Below are 6,000 nucleotides of genomic sequence, written 5' to 3'. Positions count from 1 at the left end.
CAAGTTGACGTGAAGGAGAAACTAATTCAGTAATCAATGACTTAGAGACATCAAATACTTCTTTATTCTTGTCTTCCAACTACCTTTAGGAATATTTTCTAATTGGGGCTCCTGGGTGGCTCAGTAGTAAGCAACTTCATCTCAGGTTGTGAACTTGTGGTTCATGAGTTCAAGCCCCACGTCTGGCTCTGTGCTGACCACTTAGAGCCTGGAGCCTGCTTCAGATTCCGTCTCTCCCTCTCTCTCTGTTCCTCCCCCGATCATACTCTGTCTCTCTCTCTCTGTCTCAAAAAAATAAATAAAGATTAAAAGAAGACAAAAAGAAAAGAAATATTTTCTATCTGGTATGAAATTTTTTTTCAGAGTAACTCCTGGCTTTCAAAAAAACAATTTCTAAACAATCGAGCTATATTTTTACAGACCAACTAAAATGTTCTGCTTCATCAATGTGAAGAATCAAAGTATGGGCAGTTTTCCTTTCTAATGCTTCTTTTTCCCGAAAGTCAATTTGGAGACTGGTATTGCTCTTATATTTATACAAGTTCTTTTTCAAACTGTGTTGATACCATGGTCAATTTGGGTGTGAGTGTTTGGCTGTGGGTTTTCTGTCCCCACAACTAAGTGCGAGTTCTTCCAGGCCACCCCCAACTCAAGCTCATCCTCCTGGCCCTCAGGGGGTTCAGAATACTGTCCTTTGCAGAATAAGAATCCAGTAAATGTGTTGTAATTGATCATTTATATTGTGAACATTAAAAATGCCAGATCCTAGAATTGTTCAGATTAAAGAAAAGTCAACATTTTAAATTAATGTTTTAATAATTCCATTGCAGAGTTGTGGTCCAGATAATTTTTACATAATCTTACTTGATTAAAAAATTCATAAAACAAATTAAAAAAAAAAAGTAAATGCAAACAAGCCTAGATCATGTGAAGATATTCCTGTACCAAATGATTTGATTTTAAAATACTCTTAGGTCAGGGGCGCCTGGCTGGCTCAGTCAGTTGGGCGTCTGACTTTGGCTCAGGTCATGATCTCATGGTCCGTGAGTTCGAGCCCCGCATCGGGCTATGTGCTGACAGCTCAGAGCCTGGAGCCTATTTCAGATACTGTGTCTCCCTCTCTCTGACCCTCCCCCGTTCGTGCTCTGTCTCTCTCTGTCTCAAAAATGAATAAACGTAAAAAAAAATTTTTTTTAAATATTCTTAGGTCTTAGGTCCTTTTTTTCTCTAGTTTGATGGTAATAATAACTTTTAAAATGTCCTTTGAAAAGTTAGAACTCTCTCTCTGAATGTTACTTGCTTCTTTTTTTTTAAGTTGAAAATTTGCCTGTCAGTTATTGGGACTCTGCTTTTAAAAGCTCACCTTGTTACACTGTGTTTTCCATTCCTTAACTATTGTGTAATCATGACTGAGTGGCCTTGGGCAAGTCACTTCATCTTGCTGAGCCTTAGTTCTGCCTTATGTAAAACTGAGAGGATCCTGCATGTTCACTCTAGTTCTAAAAGCGTATGACTCCAAGGGAGAAGTGGGGGGAGGGTGGAGAGGTGTTGGGGAGGAGACACAGTGAAAGGGGAAAGGTTGTGGGGTGTGCCTCAGGAGGCTGACTCTTCTTAATGTTGATTAAATGCAAGGACAAATATTTCTCAGTTTGTGCTTGGAGATAATTCGATATTTATTTTTGATACAGCTTCCTAGTGTTTCAGCCTGTAAACATTTTTGGTAGATTGACAGAGGTCTCCCAGGCATCAAGAATGCCACATATAGGATGGATTTTAAAAGGCACAGCTTGTAGCAAATATAGAACCAAGGCATTTTGGCCTTTGTCTCATGACAGACTGTGTTGTGGAATCCTTACACATGGATTGAATTGCTTTCAAGTATGGTAGTCAACAATAATAAGAAACAGAAATGCTTGGGGCGCCTGGGTGGCTCAGTTGGTTCGGCAACCGACTTCGGCTCAGGTCATGATCTTGCAGTTTGTGATTTCAGGCCCCGCGTCGGGTTCTGTGCTGACAGCTCAGAGCCTGGAGCCTGTTTCACATTCTGTGTCTCCCCCTCTCTCTACCCCTCCCCCGCTCACGCTCTGTGTCTCTGTCTCTCAATAATAAATAAAAGTTAAAAAAAAAGAAACAGAAATGCTGTGGCAATGGCTGGGCCTTGTAGTCACTTATCCAGTGTCTGAGCAGAGAATTAAGAAAGGGTGGGGCTGTTCAATGACCCATGAGATTAGTGTGTGTGTGTGTGTGTGTGTGTGTGTGTGTGTGCACGCGCGTGCATCCTCCTAAATAGAATTTAAGTCATTGAAGATTCCATATCGTTCTCTTTTTTTCATTAATATCTTGAGTGTCGACTATTTGTTCATCACTGGTGTTATGCAGTCAGTAGGGGAAACAGATATTGAATAACTAACTACACTAGCACATAGATAATAATGAATTGTGATAATGCTAAGAAGCACAATAAAGGATATAATGACAAACTTAAACAGGGTTACTCATTTAGATTCTGGAATCAATGAAAGACATCTCTGAGGAAATAGTATATAGGTAAGACATGAGACATGAGTGAGAGGTAGGCAGGAAAAGATTTCGGGCAGAGGAATAGATTAAGCCTGAGGTAGTGAAGAGCTAGGGAGAGTTTAAAGGGTGCCTGGGTGGCTCAGTCAGTTGGGCATATGGATTTCAGCTCAGGTCATGATCTCACGGTTCATGGGTTTGAGCCCCGCATCGGGCTCTGTGCTGACAGCTCAAAGCCCTCAGCCTGCTTCGGATTCTGTGTCTCCCTCTCTCTCTGACCCTCCCCTGATCACTCTCTCTCTCTCTCCTTCTCTCTCTCAAAAATAAATAAACATTAAACATTTTTTTTAAATATAAAATAAAGACAAACAAACAAAACTGGTTATGTCAAGTACCTAGAGAAGAGCTGCAGAGAATAAGGCGCGAAGGCTTGTAGGCCTTGTAGAACTTGATAAGGATCTTAATTTAATTGTATTGTTATTCTTATTGTTTTATATCATACCAATTAGGGATGGAGCACAATCAGATTTGTACGTTTAAAATCTCCCAATGGCTCTTCTATAAAGAATCCCTTAGAAGTGAGCAGGCATGGATTCAAGGAGATTTGTTTATATCTGATGTAAGAGTACACATAAGGATGATGGTGGCTTGAATTAGATGACAGCAAAGGAGCTGGAGAGAATTGGGTGGCTCTTTGACATATTTGGAAAATAGAACCACAAGGACAATGTTTTAACACCTCTGGAATGTTTTTAAGAGATATTAGCTTACTTTGTTTTCACTACTCTAGCAGACTCTATAAAGATGGAGAAGTATTTTTCCATTTCCCCTCAAGAAAAAAGGACTTTATTTATGAAAGTTAGGGACTGAGACACCCTGAGGGATTATCCAACAGGGGTATGAGCTGCAGAGGTTAGAGGAAGCAGCATGGGTGGGAAAGAGAGCAGGAGTTTTCGAGACTTGAAGATGTGTGGAAGTGGGTGGTCTTATTAAATGTGTATTTACTTTCAAATAAATATGGTCGGGGCTAGTTCTGCTCCCATGAAGCTCACTGGGGATGGATAGATCTTTAATGGAAGCCATTGTGGAGGCTAGTGTGGAGGGCCTTGATGAAAGGTCCCCAGGGACGCCTGGGTGGCTGTCGGTTACACGTCTGACTCTTGATTTCAGCTCAGGTCATGCTCTCACAATCTCATGAGATAGAGTCTGCATCTGGCTCAGCACTGGGCATAGAGCCTGCTTAATGTTCTCTCTCTCCCTCTTCCTCCCCTGCTCATGCGTGCACACACACACACTTTCTCTCACAAAAAAAAAAGAAAAAAGAAAAGAAAAGAAAAGAAAAGAAAAGTCCCCAGCTCCAGCCTTCCACAGAGAGAATAGAGGTAACCATGTTCAAATGGACTTGGGCAGTATGCACTTTGGTGATGAACTAAATTTTCTAGTTAGGGCACCATCATCTTCTCATCCATTTCTATTCGCATATCATCTTTGCAAGGGGAAGGAGCTCTTAAATATTGCGAGATGCAGTTTCCTATGACTAGAGGGCAGAGACCTAAGCATATTTATCTGATTAAAAATAAATAAATAAATAAATAAATAAATAAATACAAGTATATCTGATTGTAGAGGAGCTATTCTTATCTATATACCTGACGCAGCACCTTAAACAAAAACCACACATTAGTTGTTACCTTTAATGATGATAGCGGTGGACAGGAGGCAGTTTATAGAATAGTATTGGCAAATAAATTTTAAAAAACGTTACTGAAAACCGGGTTGTGGCTGAAACAAAAATGGAAACAGATGGAGCGCATGTGGTTCTCTACACATGTGAGAGCCTTTGAAAGCAATGGTAAGAGAGGCCTTCCATATGGTTCCACTCCTCAGTCAAGTGCTACCTAGCCCCTCCTTCGTGTCCCATCTTCCAACACAAGACCAAAATCGGAAGCCTTCAGCAAAGATGAACAAGGTAAGGGTTGATCAAATGGCTTGCCATTCATGGATCAGGGACAAGGGTTCCAGTCTCATTCTTCACGCTAGGGCCCACACGGATCCAATTCAACCACTTTCCATTTACAAAGTAATTCAGGATGAAGTGAAACAGGGACTTGTACATTTTGGTGGGAATATACATTGTTCAATTTTTCTTGAGGCCGGATCTGGTGATATCTATAAATAGCCTCCAAATGTGCATTTCCTCCATTCTCCTCATTGCAAATGAATTAATCACAATCTTGGCTAATTGCACACACATGGCCTTATTTTGTTTATTTTTTACTCACTAGCTTATTTATTTGTGATAAATTCTTAGAATGTACCACTCATTAAAAAAAAATTTTTTTTAATATTTAGTTTTGGGAGACAGAGTGTAAGCAGGCGAGGGGCAGAGAGAGAGGGAGCCACAGAATCTGAAGCAGGCTCCACGCTCCTAGCTCAGAGCTGTCAGCACAGAGCCTGAGGTGGGGCTGGAACCCACAAAGTGCGGGATCACGACCTGGGCCGAAGTCAGACGTTTAACTGACTGAACCACCCAGGCACCCCAAATGCTCAGATCTTGATGATAACTGACATCTAACTGTAAGTTCTTTGCATTTCACCCTTCTGCTTCCCTCCTATCTGAAGTCATCTGAATCTCATATTCATCACCCCATGCCTTGGTTTTGATGTAGATTTTTTTGGTAACATTTGTATTTCTAAAATTTTATTTTGTTATGCACACACGTGTGTGAGCACGTGTTTTTAGTTTTTATGGGCAATTTTTTTCATTTAATAATATATTGGTAAGATACCCATAGTGCTGCATGTTACTCTGATTCACTCCTTTTGGCTGCAGAATGATTTTACTTTTTATATGGCACAGCTCATTCACGCCTTCTTTTGATGGGCATCTGGGTTTTGTTCAGATTTTACTGACTTAATCCAAACACCCTAATGGAAAATAACCAAAAGGTATCAACGGAAATTTCTAAAAATAGGAAATATATAACTAACAAAAATATGAGATGATATTTAACATCAGCAGAAACCAGGAAATGTAAATCATGATTATAATAAAATAGCATTGGAGAACCCATTGATTGATAACCAGAACCAGGTGTCAGAGAGGCTATAGAGCCTCAGCATCTTGTACATGTTATTGGGAGAGTCTGAGTTGGTGCAATAGCTTTGAAAAACAGCTTTGCATTATCTCCTAAAGGAGAGCATTCATCTACCCTATGGCTGGGATGACTATATATTGCCGAATCCAAGACACCTTTGAAAATAAAAAAGGACACATGTAGGGTGCATCCCTGGGTCAGCAGGAATTAACTGGGACTGCCACGGGGAAACCAAGCCATATGATCATTTATCTAAAACCCAGAAAGTCTACTCCCATGAGAGAAACCACTGCGTCTGCTCTGTAGGAGTCTGTGTAGAAATGCTCAGAGAACCCTTCTTCACGTGAGCAAAATCCTGCACATAGCCTTTCACTTAACAAAGGCT

Source organism: Herpailurus yagouaroundi, unplaced genomic scaffold (assembly GCF_014898765.1).
Source record: "Herpailurus yagouaroundi ecotype Mexico unplaced genomic scaffold, PumYag 162, whole genome shotgun sequence".
Taxonomy (NCBI): Eukaryota; Metazoa; Chordata; class Mammalia; order Carnivora; family Felidae; genus Herpailurus; species Herpailurus yagouaroundi.
Note: the sequence above shows the minus strand (reverse complement) of the source record.